This window comes from Rhinoraja longicauda, chromosome 17 (genome assembly GCF_053455715.1).
Source record: "Rhinoraja longicauda isolate Sanriku21f chromosome 17, sRhiLon1.1, whole genome shotgun sequence".
Lineage (NCBI taxonomy): Eukaryota > Metazoa > Chordata > Chondrichthyes > Rajiformes > Arhynchobatidae > Rhinoraja > Rhinoraja longicauda.
In genome coordinates, this window is record NC_135969.1 from 207,816 (window position 1) to 226,030 (window position 18,215).

The 18,215-nt window shown below is 44.3% G+C and overlaps 1 protein-coding gene across 1 annotated transcript in view; it reads right to left on the reverse strand.

The window, feature by feature from the left end:
- LOC144601569 (uncharacterized) overlaps window positions 1-11,642 on the reverse strand; it is a 29,305-nt gene extending 17,663 nt beyond the window's left edge. The window contains exons 1-2 of the transcript XR_013548330.1: window positions 11,523-11,642; window positions 1,938-2,020 (exon numbers count right to left, since the gene is read on the reverse strand). The gene's annotated coding sequence lies outside the window, so the exon portion shown is untranslated. The remainder of the gene's footprint in view (window positions 1-1,937; window positions 2,021-11,522) is intronic.
- Between the last annotated feature and the right edge of the window lie 6,573 nt (window positions 11,643-18,215).

Here is an 18,215-nt window from a genome sequence, read left to right on the forward strand (position 1 = left end):
AGCAATAGATCACAAATCCTGAATATCAGCTGAGCCAACAAAAAGATATTGGGCAGAAGTTTATATTTAATTATAAACAAATATTAGAGGCAATGGCAAATTGGACTGAAATTCGCCAACACAGCTCGGGGGAACAAAATCAACCAGAACAGGTGTAAATAGGAAATCCCCAATAATTGAACACAGATTCCTATCCTGGAAATAAAATATAACATATGTTTTCTTTACTTTGATTATGCTGTTTTTTTTCTATTTTTAATAACTTCTTTGAATTAAAATAATTCAATTAGGCTGTAAAGAGTTTTGATAACCAGACAAATGTAAACATTCTTACTGAGGGCAGGAAACATGTTCCCAATGTTGGGGGAGTCCAGAACAAGGGGCCACAGTTTATAAATAAGGGGTAGGCCATTTAGAACTGAGATGAGGAAAAACTTTTTCAGTCAGAGAGTTATGAATCTGTGGAATTCTCTGCCTCAGAAGGCAGTGGAGGCCAATTCTCTGAATGCATTCAAGAGAGAGCTGGATAGAGCTCTTAAGGATAGCGGAGTCAGGGGGTATGGGGAGAAGGCAGGAAAGGGGTACTGATTGAAAATGATCAACCATGATCACATTGAATGGCGGTGCTGGCTCAAAGGGCTGAATGGCCTCCTCCTGCACCTATTGTCTGTTGTCTATTGACTTGACAGCAGGGGAAACCGATGGGAGTTTAGCTTCCTGAAAGGTTGTTAGAGACATGCCAAGGCTGGGTCTCAGCCAGCTCAACCCTGGACGAGGCCACATTGGCAAAAATGTATTGCTATACATTTCAGGGGCAAAGCAACACAGGACAATTGGAGCTTATATCTGTACCAGATTAGTACTTAAGATTGTTTGGAGGGAGGGAAGGAAGGAAAGGAGGAAGAAAAACGTGGCATCCGAATGTTTCTCACTGCACTGACAAATTTAATGCAAAAAAAAGCAGTGATTTTAAGGGTTACAAATATAATTAAGACAATAGAACACATATATTATTCATTGTCTCCATTCAAAATACTTTGTTAAAATATCTTGGCTGCCAGATGCTAATACCATTTGCCAAGACATAAATACTTTTCTTCATTGATATCCACTTGCCTTTAGCACAGACATTTAAGCAATGTTAACAGATCATGCTGAAACAAATGTACATGGCTATTACATAAATGAAAGCAGTGAAAATAATGAAGTACACCAATGCATTATTAAACATTTAACGTTAGAAGTGGTTGAATTCTTTTGATTTGACTGTACAATTTATGTTGCTGGCTAACATATAGATAGGGATCATTGTTGTACAACGTTTTGAAAAACTGTCCATGCCTTTGAGGGAAGTTAGTTTTGAAAACATCCTTTCCTTTATTACATTTAAATTGTCATACAAGGGGAATTTTCAAACCCAGTTGAAATTCATATATTTTCTTTTCATCCAGTCAAACCCCTGTCCCGTCTCCATTAATGGTGTGGATGTGCAGTTTACCGGGGAGTACAAATACCTTGGAGTGTACCTGGACAGTAAAATGGACTGGTCCAGGTACGCTGAGACGCTGTACAAGGGACAGAGTTGGATTCATGGGAGGTGATCTTGGAGGGGAGGATGCTCCTCAAACTGCGGAGCATCTTGGACAATACAGCTCCACCCCCTCAATGACACACTAGTCAACCTGATGAGTTCCTTCAGCAACAGACTGGTTCCACCAAGAGGCAGGACAGAATGCCACAGGACATCCTTCTGCCTTGTGGCTATCAAACTGTACAACTCCTCCCCCTTCTGTCATGGGATAGACTGAGACTGACTCGACCCCCCCATCCCTCCCTGCACATCTCCATTCCTTTCCACCCATCACTTTAATTTGGGATAAATAAAGTTCTTTCATATCGTATTAATTGCTAACAGGAATTATATGTTAAAATCATACCCGTCAGATTGCGGTTGGCGCTTGATCCATCTGTTGGCTTGCCTGATGACACCCCACATGCTTGCCCTCAATGAGATAATTCTCTGCAACAAAATGAAGAAAACTTATATCAACCAGCGTTCACTAGAAATAATTACAAAGTTAGAAATAACAAACATATTGTTATTCCATGCAAACGAAAAAGGATTAATGGCTTGAAATGCAAAGTGAGTGAGGAGATATAAATCATAACAGTATTATTGATATTGAAAGCCAGGTGTGTTCTAACAAGGCTGACAGATGTTGAACATAGAAAATGTTGAATGGATACATTCAGAATGTCAGTGGAGAGTCCACTGATGCTAATTGATCTGCTGAGCATTTTGAAGCAGTCATCGTTTTGTTTCAGATTTATAGCACCTGTTTTTCTTTAACATTTCCATTTCTAGTTTTTCCAACTTAAGACGTTTAATGATCATTTTGCATCTCAAGCATGTTTCTTCACCTTGACTTTCTAGAACAACTAATTCAGCATCAAAAAGAATTGTACAGAAGCCTGATGGCAAAGTAGAAAGAGGCTATTCCAGAGTCTGGTGATGTGCACATTCAAGCTTCTGAATCTTTTTGTCCGCTGAGAGCACATAGGAGGAATGTCCAGGGTGGGACAAGTCTTTGATTAAGGTGGTAGCTTTTCTGACACATCATGAAGTGTAAATGGTGGAGAGTTTGATCTGTGTGATGGACGAGACTACGTTGTCACAAAATGGAGATGGGATCATAACACCAAGCGTGTTGGAAAATGTTATGAAAAATATTGCCTCTACGAACCTAAACTGTACAAACTTCCACAGACCAATGCTTCAGACCAAGAAAATGTTATTCATGGAAACTGATTGAAAGAAGTTTACATTCATTTTGATCAGGGAATATTTTGGTATTCTATGAAAGAAAATTAGAATAGAAAAAATTCTAAGGTTAAATGATTCTTGTCATTAACGTTTTGAAATATAGAGTGTGATTACACAAGATCGTACTCCAGACTTGGAAATAGTATTACAAAGAAAACTATGAGCACATGATGTGGACAGTGGTGCTCCGCAGTCATCGGTGCTGGGACGCTCGATGGTGATTATAAACAACAATGGAGATGGATTGGCTCGTCAGTTTGCAAATGGCACGAAATTTGGAGTTGCAAAGTGAAGACTTGTGCTCTGCGATATAGTTATATTTAACTTTCCTGCCCATGACTGATATGGATTTAATTAGTCAAAGCAAAAAGTTGACTGTATACTGGAAATTTGGAATCAAAACAGAAAATGCAGGGAACACTCAGTGGACTGTTTTTGTGGCTCTTTACAATACTTGGTTTTAAAGGTACTTTTTAGATTTTGGTCTTATTGTGTTGGTAAATGTTTCAATATCAATCAATTGAATGTAAAGCAATCATTAGTCCTACATGAATTCAATTAGAAAATGATATTGTATATCTCAAATGTTTATGTGATTTGTGAATTCAGTAAAGACTGATTTCCATTACCTGAATGGCCAAACTGCAGGTACTGTTTGTACAATAAAGTGCTCTGGCTGGATATTAATATTTTGCATTTCTAGTGCTGGTTTCCCTTTGCAACATGCTTTTCATGCTCTGTATTATTATCATATTTTCTCACCTAATCCTCTACCAATCATCTTTCTATTGACAGCAATTATGGTTACTATACATTCAGTGCCTACTTACTGGAAGTACAGAGCAAGTCAAATAGTTTGAGTGAGAAAAAATATTTATATCAAGTCAATGATCTGTCAAAAACCAGGAAAGTTATGGGGAAAGTGTCAACAGGAAATATCGTCGACAACCAAAACAAGTTGAAGTTTTTAATGTGGAAGGAAGCTATTTATGAATTTGTGCAGACCGTGTAAGGGCCATCATGGTTACTGACCTCCCCACCACGAAGGGATCTATAAGAGTCACTGCCTCAAAAAGGCAGCCAGCATCATCAGAGCGCCACGCCACCCTTGTCAAGCTCTTACTTAACTCCTGATATCGGGAAGAAGGTAAAGCAGCCTGAAAACTGTAATGTCCAGGTTCAGGAGCAACTTCCTCCCTACAACCATCTGGCTATTAAACACTACAACCTCGAAATAGGCTCCAAACTATACAGACTTGGGGCATTATTTTTAATTTTGCACCATTATTGTTTATTTGTCTGTCTATATGTGTGTGTGCACATGGAAATACTGAACACTGCGGTTTGTTTTGTTGTGCATTATAATAGTCTTTTTTTAAACCATAATAACCAAAAATAATAGTATTTTTAAAACCATAATAAACAAAAAAGTCCTCATATATATATATATATTAGAGAGAGAGAACTTTGATGCTTATTATAAACACCAAAAATGTAAATTGAAAAACTATATATATATACTTGCAAAATGGAGAGAGGGGAGGAGGGAGGTAGAGGGAGGAAAGGGTGCTGCATCAATGCAGGAGAGTTCTTACATACCTGGCTAATAAATTCTTTGTATCTTGTATCTTATATATATATGTTTTTTCTCGCTCTCTCTCTCTCTCTCTATCTCTCTCTCTCCCCCTCTCTCTCTCCCCCTCTCTCCCTCTCGCTCTCTCCCTCTGTATATATATATCTATCTATATATATCTATATCTCTCTATATATATCTATCTATATATATCTATATCTATATCTCTATATATATCTATCTCTCTATATCGCTCTATTTCTATCTCTCTCTCTATCTCCAAATATATATATTTATATTTATATATATATCTCTATCTCGATATGTATCTCTATCTCTCGCTCTCTATTGCTATCTCTATCTCTATTTCTATCTCTATCTCTCTATATCTATCTCTCTCTATCTATCTCTCTGTGTCTGTCTCTATCTCTCTTTATCTCTCTCTATCTCTATCTATATCCCTATCTCTCTATCTATCTAGATCTCTATCGATTATCTCTCTCTCTCTCTCTCTATCTATCTATTTCTCTATCTATCTATTTCTCTCTCTATCTCTCTCTTAATCTATCTCTCTCCCTCTCTATTATCTCTCTCTATCTCTCTCTATCTATATCCCTATCCCTCTATCGATTATATCTCTCTCTCTCTTCTCTATCTCTCTCTCTCTCTATCTCTCTCCCTCTCTATTATCTCTCTCTATCTCTCTCAATCGCTATGTCTCTGCCTACCACCAGCTGTCGCACGGAGAGGCAAGAGCCCTTGGCAACCGCTCGCCATTTATAGTCCCCGGTAACCATGGCGCCGGTTGCCATGGACGGCTTTGTGACTTCACCCCCCCCCCCCCCGATGTCATGACAATGAGTCATGGTAATGAGATGCAAATATCTTGCCCTTGTATCAGCTGACGTGGGGGTCAGATGTTGTGTGTGCCGTGTCAGCCAAGGCAGGACACCATGTTTGGCACAGACAATAAACATAGACACCAAGCAATGTAACCTGTAAATATTGTGTCAGTATCATTATTCCACATCAGAGGCCAAGATTTGACACCTCCCTCCCCCCAGCGGCGCTCGCTCTGTCCCGGGTCCTTTTCAGAATGGCAGGCAGTGGAGAGTGGAGTGGAGTGCCGCAAGGCTCAGTGTTGGGGCCTCAAAGATTTACAATATATATTAATGATTTGGATGATGCAATTAGAAGTAACACTAGCAAGATTGCGGATGACATAAAGCTGGGTGACAATGTGAACTGCAAAGATGATGTTAGGAGGTTGTAGGGTGACAGACAGGTTGTGTGAGTGAGCAGATGCATGGCAGGTGCAGTATAATGTGGATAAATGTGAGGTTTATCTACTTTGGCAGCAAAAGTAAGGAGGCAGATTATTATCTCAATCGTGTCAGATTAGGTAAAGGGGAACTGCAACGAGACCTTGGTGTCCTTGTACACCAGTCACTGAAAGTAAGTGTGCAGGTACAACAGACAGTGAAGAAAGCTAATGGCATATTGACCTTCATAATGAGAGGATTTGAGTACAGGAGCAAAGATGTCTTTCTGCAGTTGTATAGGGCCATGGTGAGACCACATCTGGAGTATTGAATGAATGAATAAGTTTATTGGCCAAGTATGCATATACAAGGAATGTGCCTTGGTGCTCCGCTCACAAATGACAACACAAACACACAGTTAACAATTAAGAATAAAGCATAAACACATCAAAACAATAAGGATACACCATTACGGTCTAAACATGTGGGTGAAAATAAACCAGAGCAAAAATGAAACTACAGACTTTGGTTATTGAGTAGAACTATCACTCGTGGAAAAAAGCTGTTTTTATGTCTGGCTGTGGCTGCTTTGACAGTCTGGAGTCGCCTTCCAGAGGGAAGAGCTTCAAAGATTTTGTGGCTAAGGTGAGAGGGGTCAGAGATGATCTTGCCCGCTCGCTTCCTGGCCCTTGCATTGTACAGTTTGTCAATGGGAGGAAGGTTGCAGCCAACAACCTTCTCTGCTGTGCGAACAATCCGTTGCAGCCTCCGGATGTCGTGCTTGGTGGCTGAGCCAAACCAGACCACTTTTGGTCTCCTAATCCATTGTGTGCACTTTTGGTCTCCTAATTTGAGGAGGGACGTCCTTGCTATTGAGGCAGTACAGCATAGGTTCACGAGGTTAATCCCTGGGATGGAGGGACTGTCATATGAGGAAAGATTGTAAAGACTGGGCTTGTATTCACTGGAGTTTAGAAGGATGAGAGGGGATCTTATAGAGACGTATAAAATTATAAAAGGACTAGACAAGCTAGATGCAGGAAAAAGGTTCCCAATGTTGGAGGAGTCAGAACCAGGGGACACAATCTAAGAATAAAGGGGAGGCCATTTAAAACTGAGGTGAGAAGGAACTTTTTCACCCCAGAGAGTTGTGAATTTGTGGAATTCTCTGCCACAGAAGGCAGTGGAGGCCAATTCACCGGATGAATTTAAAAGGAAGTTAGATAGAGCTCTCGGGGCTAGCGGAATCAAGGGATATGGGGAGAAGGCATGCACGAGTTACTGATTGTGGATGATCAACAATGAATGGTGGTGCTGGCTCGAAGGGCCGAATGGCCTCCTCCTGCACCTATTTTCTATGTTTCTATGATATGAGCGAGCTCTAATATTTGGCTCACTCCTACCCTCAATATCCCCCCCCTGTTTCTCTCTCGCTCTCTCACGCAGCCCCCCCCCCCCCCTTCTCTCACTCTCGTTCTCTATCTCCATCTCTCCCTCGCCCCACGCCCCTCTCTCTCCCTGGTTTTCCCCGCGTTAATCCGGGGATACCAAGTGGAATATGAGGTGCCGTTCGTCCAGTTTGCGTGAGGCCTCGCTCTGGCAATGGAGGAGGCACAGGACAGAGCGGTCAATCAGGGAATGGGAAGAAGACTTCTCTTATTTCAGTGTTGACCTGACACCAAAATGAATCAGTGGTGGGGTTTTAATTGTGAACAAGCTGAACGGCATGGAAGATAAGTAACCAGATTAAATGTGTAGGAATGAACTGCAGATGCTGGTTTACACAAAAGATAGACACAAAATGCTGGCGTAATTCAGCTGGACAAGCAGCATCTCGAGAGAAAAGGAATAGGTGATGTTTCGGGTCGAGACCCTTCTTTAGACTGACAGTCAGGGGCAAGGAACACTGGAGGTCTGAATAGGCACAAAGAACAAACGAATGGAAGATTATCTGATTATACAAATCAAATACAGATGGCAAGCCAGAATAAACAAACGACAGAATACGGATTAACGAATGTTCAGCATGAATTTTAGATATTGTCCATGGGTATCTCAAGAAGGAAAGTAAATGGAATATAAAGAAAGGGAACCCTGCTGGAAAAACTCCACGAGTCAGGATGCATCTGTGGAGGGAAGTGAACAGGCGATGTTTCAGGTGTAGCCCTTGATCCGGACTGTTCCCTTTCCCCTTCTCTGAAAAACAGCTCTCAGTGTTTATCCCTATTCCGGAACTCGCAGTCTCGTTTGACACCGGGTCTCGTCAAGGTCGGCCACATTTGAAGATATTTTCCTCCTCTCTTGTCCGTTTCTCTCCACAGATGTTGCCCAATCTGGCATGTTTCTCCAACTCTCCTTTTTCTACACCAGATTGCAGCAACTATAGTCTCTTATGCCACCGATGTACGGCAAAGGAAAGTTCGCATTTTATTGCAAAGGGGCTAGTTTATCTGGCTAGTTTAATGGGCCAGTTTATCGTACTGTATGCTCCAGAAAACACACGTGGTATTCTGGTTCGCTGTTTTGTTTTATAAGTCTCTTAACCGTTGGATTGTCAACATTTGGAGTATCGTGTGCGATCTAGTTTCCAAGTTTTAGGAAAAACGTGGAGGATTGTAAAGGGAGCAGGAGTGGTTCACTCCGATGCAATCTGAATTACAGGCTATTGGCTACAAAGTAGCAGTGGGACGAACTACCATTGTTTCCTCTGGTGCAGGAAAATAACTGCAGATGCTGCTACAAATCCAAGGTATCACAAAATGCTGGAGTAACTCAGCAGGTCAGGCAGCATCTAGGACAGAGGGAATGGGTGACGTTTCGGGTCGAGACCCTTCTTCAGACTGATGTCAGGGGGATGGGACAAAGAAAGGAGACAGGAAGACAGTGGGAGAACTGGGAAGGGGGAGGGGAAGAGAGGGACATGACAGAAACATTTTAATCTCTATCTGCCTGCCCGACATCAACCGAGAATGTTGCCAGGACTCGAAAGTCTGAGCTATAGATAGATAAACAGGTTGGGTCGCTATTCCATGGCTCACCGGAGTATGAAGGATGATATTAATATAGGTGTATAAAATCGTAAGACGAATAGACTGGGTAGTCTCTTGCCCAGGGTAAGGGTCCCAGAGGTCATATGTTTCAGGTGAAATGGGAAAGGTTTAATAGGAATCTGAGGGATAATGTTTCACGCAAAGGGTGGTGGGTGTATGGAACGAGCTGCCAGAGGAGCAATTTGAGGCAGGGACCATTGCAATATTTATTAAGCAATTACACAGGTACGTGGATAGGGCAGGTTTGGAGAGATATGGGCTAATCACTGGCAGGCGGGACTAGTGTGGATGCGACATGCTGGTCGATGAGGGGAAGTTGGGCTGTTGAGCCTATTTCCACGTTGTATGACGCGAGTTTAATATTTGAAATTGGGAAGTTATGCACTTTGGCAAGACTAATTGATTGAGGGTACTGATTGAGAATGATCAGCCATGGCTGGCTCAAAGGGCCGAATGGCCTCCTCCTGCACCTATTGTTTATTGTCTATTGTCTAATTCAAAGGCAAGCTATTACCAATGGAGAAAAATTACAGATATGCAAAGTGGAAAGGCAAATTTCATATATTATGCTTTTAATGTAAGGTTAGAGTTAGAAATTGTATAATTTTGTATAGAAAAGATAGGGCTATGTAATCCAAAAAAAATCACTTGCCTAATTCCTGGGATGCGAGGGTTGTCTTCTTGTGTGTGCTAAACTAATTAGTTCTGTACTCGATGCAGTTTAGAAGAATGAGGGTTGATGTTATTGGAACATGTAAGGTCATTAAGAGACAGGACAGGTAAGATGTTCAGCAAAAATAAAACTGCTGAAAGAACTTGGTGGGTCGAACAATATTTATGGGGGTGGGGAGAAAGAATGTGGTGGAGGGAATGTTCAGCATTTTGGGTGATGACCCTGCATTAGGTAGATGTTGAGGTGTTCCATCATTGGGAGAATCCTGAATGTGGGAATATAGTTGGAGGGTTATGGATGGTTATATAAAAAGGTGCTTGGAACATCTCAGAGGGTGGGGGTTCCCTGAAATTCTCTAATCTGGAGGTTGTGCAGATATATGTATGATATATACATATCATAAATATATATAGAGAAAGAGTTTTACTGAAAATTAAAGAGTGCTCTTTTAGAAAGGAAGTAGAAGTGAGGAGAAACTTGGTTAATCAAATGGTATTTAATCGGTGGAACTCATTGCCACAGAGGGCTGTAAAAGTCAGTGGATATTTTTAAGGCAGAGATAAACAAATTCTTGATTAGAACAGGTGTCAAGGGTTATGCTTTTAAGATACTTAGGGACAATATATATAATTATTTGGATAATCAAGGCCTGATTAGAAACAGTCAACATGGATTTGTGCCTGGAAGGTCATGTTTGACTAATCTTCTTGAATTTTTTGAAGAGGTTACCAGGGAAATTGATAAGGGCAAGGCTGTGGATGTTGTCTATATGGACTTCAGTAAGGCATTTGACAAGGTTCCACATGGAAGGTTGATTAAGAAGGTTAAATCGTTGGGTATTAATAGTGAGGTTGCAAGATGGATTCAACAATGGCTGAATGGGAGATACCAGAGGGTAACGGTTGACAATTGTATGTCAGGTTGGAGGCCAGTGTCTAGTGGAGTGCCCCAAGGATCTGTGTTGGGTCCACTGTTGTTTGTCATTTACATTAATGATCTGGATGATGGTGTGGCAAATTGGATTAGTAAATATGCAGATGATACTAAGATAGGTGGAGTAGTTGATAGTGAGGTAGATTTTCAAAGTCTACAGAGAGACTTGGGCCTTTTGGAAGGGTGGGCTGAAAGATGGCAGATGGAGTTTAATGCTGATAAGTGTGAGGTGCTGCATTTTGGTAGGACAAATCAAAATAGGACGTACAGGGTAAATGGTAGGGAATTGAGGAATGCAGTGGAACAGAGGGATCTGGGAATAACTGTGCATTGTTCCCTGAAGGTGGAATCTCATGTGGATAGGGTGGTGAAGAAGGCGTTTGGTATGCTTGCCTTTATAAATCAGAGCATCGAGTATAGAAGTTGGGATGTAATGTTGAAATTGTACAGGGCATTGGTGAGGCCGAATCTGGAGTATGGTGTGCAGTTCTGGTCGCCAAATTATAGGAAGGATGTCGACAAAATGGAGAGGGTACAGAGGAGATTTACTAGAATGTTGCCTGGGTTTCAGCACTTAGGCTACAGAGAGAGGTTGAACAGGTTGGGTCTTTATTCTTTGGAGCGTAGAAGGTTGAGGGGGGACTTGATAGAGGTTTTTAAAATTTTGAGAGGGACGGACAGAGTTGACGTGGGTAGGCTTTTCCCTTTGAGAGTGGGGAAGATTCCAACAAGGGGACATAGCTTCAGAATTGAGGGACAAAGGTTTAGGGGTAACATGAGGGGGAACTTCTTTACTCAGAGGGTTGTGGCTGTATGGAATGGGCTTCCGGTGGAAGTGGTGGAGGCTGGCTCGATTTTATTATTTAAGAGTAAATTGGATAGGTATATGGATAAGAGGGGATTGGAGGGTTATGGTCTGAGTGCAGGTAGATGAGACTAGGTCAGGGAGAATGGTCGGCGTGGACTGGTAGGGCCGGACAGGCCTGTTTCCATGCTGTAGTTGTTATATGTTATATGTTATATATGTTATATATGTTATGGAGGGAAGACAGGAAAATGGGATTAGGAGGCGGAGATCAGCCATGATTGAATGGCAGTGGACTCGATGGGCCGAATGGCCCGATTCTACTCCTATAACTTATGAACATTACCTGCATTATATTATTGAAACCATTAGTTTAGAATTAATAAATTACATTAACATTACCTGAAAACTTCAGTTTAGAAATTGATATGAATGTTATTCCAATGGCATGATGTTAAAACAGTTTGTGTATATATATCACTACCCTCCGAATTAATGATGTCGGATAATGGCTGACAGGGAAGACAGCTCTGGCTCCGTTCACCTTCCTGGGATAAAGACCTTTCATCCTGTTCTCTGCGTTTACAAAGACAACAATATACACATTTGTAGTCATTTTAACATTTTACATAATTAATTCCCAGTCAATATTTCTGCTGGCAATGCCATCACTGATTGTCCATACTTCACTTCAGCAATTGATACAGCTGTACCTCTTGGAAGTTGGTGGGTCTCAGAAGAAAGGCACCTGAGAATGCACTTGTAGACCTTCCACCAACTACATCTTGTGCACACTTCCAAATTCTCAAAACACTATGGTGTTAAGATTCAAACAGCAAACTCATAACAACCCAAACTCTTGCTCTCAGGATTATTGGCGCAGTGGTTCCAGCACTAGTGCTCACACATGGTCAAAATGGTGCCTTATATAATGACAAAGTCATGTAGGAGAAGCATTAAAATGAGGATTGACTAATATAAAAATCTGAAGTGGTGTGTGAATGTGACCCAGATTTGGTTTTAACCAATTCAATGCTTACACTAATAAATGTTGTTACTATATCTTTAAATATTACTCAAGGCATATCATTTATGCATACTACTGGAATTAGAAGTAACACTAGCAAGTTTGCAGGTGACACAAAGCTGGGTGGCAGTATGAACTGTGAAGTGGACATTAGGAGGTTGCAGGGTGACTTGGACAGGTTGAGTGAGTGGGCAGATGCATGCCAGTTGCAGTATAATACAGATAAATGTGAGCTTATCCACTTTGGCAGCAAAAATAAGTAGGCTGATTCAGGGCCGTTTTTACAGCATTATGGGCCCCTGGGCAAAGCAGTGTACTGGGGCCCCTACCGTTACTCCCTACCAGCCCCCCCCCTGTCGTGCCGGCAAAAAGCACTTACCGAAAAGCACTTAGCGATGGACTTAGGGTGCTACATTGTTGCGAAAAGCACTTAGAGATCACTGTGAGAAGCACTTAGGGATGGAAAAGCAAAGCACTTAGGGAGCTAATTGTTGCGAAACAGATCGCTGTGAGAAGCACTTAGGGACTGAAAATGTTGCGAAAAAAGCACTTATTGAACCTACATTTTTAAAGTAGTATTTATTTATTGCAAGTCACTTAACATACACAGATCAGCATAGGGCCCCTATGCTCGTGGGGCCCCGGCAAGTGCCCATCAGGCCCATGCGTTAAGACGGCCCTGGGCTGATTATTATCTCAATGGTGTCGGATTAGGTAAAGGGGAAGTGCAATGAGACCTTGGTGTCCTTGTACACCAGTCACTGAAAGTAAGCGTGCAGGTACAGCAGGCAGTGAAGAAAGTTAATGGCATGTTGGCCTTCATAACGAGAGGATTTGAGTATAGGAGCAATGAGGTCCTTCTGCAGTTGTATCGGGCCCTGGTGAGACCACATCTGGAATATTGTGGGCAGTTTTGGTCTCCTAATTTGAGGAAGAACGTCCTTGCTATTGAGGCAGTGCAGCGTAGGTTCACAAGGTTAATCCCTGAGATGGAGAGACTGTCATATGAGGAAAGATTGGAAAGACTGGGCTTGTATTCACTGGAATTTAGAAGGATGAGAGGGGATCTTATAGAGACGTAAAAAGTTATAAAAGGACTGGACAAGCTAGATACAGGAACAATGTTCCCAATGTTGGGGGAGTCCGGAACCAGGGGCCATAGTCTAAGAATAAAGGGGAAGTCATTTAAAACAGAGGTGAGAAGAAACTTTTTCACCCATCCAGACAGTTGTGAATTTGTGGAATTCTCTGCCACAGAGTGCAGTGGAAGCCAAATTACTAGACGGATTTAAGAGAGAGTTAGACAGAGTCTAGGGGCTAGTGGAATCAAGGGATATGGGGAGAAGGGAGGCACAGGGTTATTGATTGTGGATGATCAGCCATGATCACAATGAATGGTGGTGCTGGCTCGAAGGGCAAAATTGGCTCCTGCTGCACATACTTTCTATGTTTCTATGTTTCTATGTAACCTCTCGATTTATTAAAAATGTAAAGGTTGAATTTTAACTTCTTAATGGTCTTGGAGTAAAGGAGGGTACTGTCAGTGAGCAGTACACCCAAAATATGCTACAGGGTGATTGGTAGAGCGGCTTTTAAGGTACCCACAACAGAACCTTTTTTCCCATTTTCCTGCCAAATCAGATTGAATGGGTGCAGTGGCAACACGCACGGCTCAGTTATTTTGGAAAATAGTAGAAGCCCAGTTATTATTAATATATTTGGTGAACTTTTGTGATGGAACTACAGCAATAGATCACAAATCCTGAATATCAGCTGAGCCAACAAAAAGATATTGGGCAGATGTTTATATTTAATTATAAACAAATATTAGAGGCAATGGCAAATTGGACTGAAATTCGCCAACACAGCTCGGGGGAACAAAATCAACCAGAACAGGTGTAAATAGGAAATCCCCAATAATTGAACACAGATTCCTATCCTGGAAATAAAATATAACATATGTTTTCTTTACTTTGATTATGCTGTTTTTTTCTATTTTTAATAACTTCTTTGAATTAAAATAATTCAAATAGGCTGTAAAGAGTTTTGATAACCAGACAAATGTAAACATTCTTACTGAGGGCAGGAAACATGTTCCCAATGTTGGGGGAGTCCAGAACAAGGGGCCACAGTTTAAGAATAAGGGGTAGGCCTTTTAGAACTGAGATGAGGAAAAACTTTTCCAGTCAGAGAGTATGAATCTGTGGAATTCTCTGCCTCAGAAGGCAGTGGAGGCCAATTCTCTGAATGCATTCAAGAGAGAGCTGGATAGAGCTCTTAAGGATAGCGGAGTCAGGGGGTATGGGGAGAAGGCAGGAAAGGGGGTACTGATTGAAAATGATCAACCATGATCACATTGAATGGCGGTGCTGGGTCAAAGGGCCGAATGTCCTCCTCCTGCACCTATTGTCTATTGACTTGACAGCAGGAGAAACCGATGGGAGCTTAGCTTCCTGAAAGGTTGTTAGAGACATGCCAAGGCTGGGTCTCAGCCAGCTCAACCCTGGAGAAGGAAGGAAGAAAAAAAAAGAGAGAGAGAGAGAGAGAGAGAGAGACAGAGAGAGAGAGACAGAGAGAGAGAGACAGAGAGAGAGACAGAGAGAGAGACAGACAGACAGACAGACAGACAGACAGACAGACAGACAGAGAGAGAGAGAGAGAGAGAGAGAGAGAGAGAGAGAGAGAGAGAGAGAGAGAGAGAGAGAGAGAGAGAGAGAGAGAGAGAGAGGAGAGAGAGAGAGAGAGAGAGAGAGAGAGAGAGAGAGAGAGAGAGAGAGGAGAGAGAGAGAGAGAGAGAGAGAGAGAGAGAGAGAGAGAGAGAGAGAGAGAGAGAGAGAGAGAGAGAGAGAGAGAGAGAGAAGGGGGCTACAGAGACGGGGTGCGGGGGTGTGGGGTGGGAGAGGAGGGGGTTACAGAGACGGGGAGAGGGGGTGTAGGGGGAGTGGGTTACTGAGACGGGGAGAGGGGGTGTAGGGGGGAGGGGGTTTTCAGAGACGGGGAGAGGGGGTGTAGGGGGGGGAGGGGGTTACTGAGACAGGGAGAGGGTGTGTAGGGGGGAGGGGTTACAGAGACGGGGAGAGGGGAGCAGGCAAAGGTTGCCAATCTTTGAGTCTTTGCAGCAAATGTGTATCTTCAGTGATTTCTCTGCGCTCGTTTGCAAGCGCAGTCTGGAAATCTGGGGCTCACTCACGGATGGACAGGACTCGAATTTGTGGTTGGGAGGGGTTAGTCTGTCTCCGTCCCAGTCCTCACCTCCCCCTTCCCACCCCTCCCGCTCTCACCCTCTGTCTCTCTCTGTCTCTCCATCTCTCTCTCCCCATTTCTCTCCCCTCTCCCTCCCTCCCCTTCCTCTCTCCCTCATCTCCCCCTCCCTCTCTTCCCCTCTCCCTCCCTCCCCATCTCTCTCCACATGCCCCTCCCTCTCCCTGTCTCTCCCCACCTGCCCCACTCTCTCCGTCTCTCCTTCCACTCTCTATCTCCCTCCCTCTCCCTCCCCATCCCTCTCCCCTCTCCCTCCCTCCCTCACCTTCCCCTCCCATCGCGCCCCTCCCCTCTCCCTCCCGTCCTCCCTCCACTCTCTATCCCTCTCCCCCTCCCCTCTCCCTCCCTTTCTTCCTCATCTCCTCCCTCCCTCCCTCCCTCTATCTCTCTTCCTCCCTCCCTCCCCATCCCTCTTCCCCTCCCTCCCTCTCTCATCTCCCCCTCCCATCGTGCCCCCTCTCCCTCCCCCCCCTCGCTCCATCCATCCCTCTCCCCTCTCCCTCCCTCCCTCATCTCCTCTCCCATCGCGCCCCCTCCCTCCCTCCCCCTCCCCTCTCACTCGCTCCCTCCCTCCCTCCCCACTCTCTCCCTGTCTCTACTTCCATTATCGCCCTCTCCCTCTCTCCCTCCCTCCTCCTTCCTCCTCCTTCCTCCCTCGCTCCTCCCTCCCCCTCTCTCTCCCTGAATTTAATCTCCCTCATTATCTCTGTAATCACCCGTCACATTCCAATACTTCTGGAGTCAGTCCGATGTTATCAGAAATAAAACAACCAGCAGACCGCTGGAATGTCGCCACAGTGGCACATTCCCCCTCCTTCCCCCCGTCTCTTTAACCCCCTCCCCCCACACCCCTCTCCCCGTCTCTGTAACCCCATCACCTGCCCCCCCACACCCCGTCTCTTTAACCCCCCCTACACCCCTCTCCCCGTCTCTTTAACCCCTCCCCTACACCCACTCTCCCCGTCTCTTTAACCCCCTCCCCCTACACCCACTCTCCCCGTCTCTGTAAACCCCTCCCCTTCCTCCTTCACCCGGTCTCTGTAACCCCCCTGTGCTAGCTCGAAGGGCCAAATGGCCTCCTCCTGCACCTCTTGTCCATGTTTCTGTGCTGCCCGACCCCGCTGAGTTACTCCAGCACTTTGTACCTGTCCACGTTCTCCACAGAGATTATAGACAATAGGTGCAGGAGGAGGCCATTCGGCCCTTCGAGCCTGTACGCACCGCCATTCAATGTGATCATGGCCGATCATTCTCAATCAGTACCCCGTTCCTGCCTTCTCCCCGTACCCTCTGACTCCGCTATCCTTACGAGCTCTATCTAGCTCTCTCTTGAATGTATTCAGAGAATTGGCCTCCACTGCCTTCTGAGGCAGAGAATTCCACAGATTCACAACTCTCTGACTGAAAAAGTTTTTCCTCATCTCCGTTCTAAATGGCCGACCCCTTATTCTTAAACTGTGTGGCCCCTGGTTCTGGACTCCCCCAACATTGGGAACATGTTTCCTGCCTCTAACGTGTCCAACCCCTCAATAATCTTATACGTTTCGATAAGATCCCCTCTCATCCTTCTAAACTCCAGTGTATACAAGCCTAGTCGCTCCAGTGTTTCAACATATGACAGTCCCGCCATTCCGGGAATTAACTTGGTGAACCTGCGCTGCACGCCCTCAATAGCAAGAATTCTGCCTGACCCGCTGAGTTACTCCAGCATTCCGTGCCTACAGTTTTATATATCTATATGTCTGTGTGTGTGTGTTTCGAAGTTAGCTTGGGGCGGCGGCGAGGTTTACTCACCGGAGACGAAGGCCAACACCAAGATCGTTGCGAGAATCTTCATCTTGCCTGCAAAGCGAAAAGAAAGCGTATCAAAGACAAATTTGTCCCTTCGCAGCACGCAGCCGACTCGCTCTGCAACCGGGCGGACGCGGGCGGATTACTAATTGAAGGGATTCTTTAGAAATGGTGATTAGTTTGCAGGTCGCCTCTCGCCGCCTCTCAATCGCCGGATGTGTCTGAACTGGCGCCGTTCGGAACTGCCCCTGATTGTGCTTTATATAAGGGGGAGAATCTGTAACCAGGGCGAGTCGCGGCAGCTCACAAACTCCCCCCGCCCACCCCCCTCTGCATATAAGATTATTAAGGGGTTGGACAAGTTAGAGGCAGGAAACATGTTCCCAGTGTTGGGGGAGTCCAGAACCAGGGGCCACACACACAGTTTTAAGAATAACAGTTTAAGGATAAGGGGGAAGACTTTTAGGACCGAGATGAGAAAGTATTTTTTTCACACAGAGAGTCGTGAATCTGTGGGACTAGTGTAGATGGGGCATGTTGGTCGGTGTGGGCAAAGGTGGGACTAGTGTAGATGGGGCATGTTGGCCGGTGTGGGCAGGTGGGACTAGTGTAGATGGGGCGTGTTGGTCGGTGTGGGCAAGTGGGACTAGTGTAGATGGGGCATGTTGGTCGGTGTGGGCAAGTGGGACTAGTGTAGATGGGGCATGGTGGTCGGTGTGGGCAAGTGGGACTAGTGTACATGGGGCATGTTGGCCGGTGTGGGCAGGTGGGACTAGTGTAAATGGGGCATGTTGGTCGGTGTGGGCATGTGGGACTAGTGTAGATGGGCATGTTGGCCGGTGTGGGCAGGTGGGACTAGTGTAGATGGGGCATGTTGGATCTTATAGAATCTTACAAAATTCTTAAGAGGTTGGACAGGCTAGATGCAGGAAGATTGTTCCCGATGTTGGGGAAGTCCAGAACAAGGGGTCACAGTTTAAGGCTAAGGGGAAGTCTATTCGGACCGAGATGAGAAA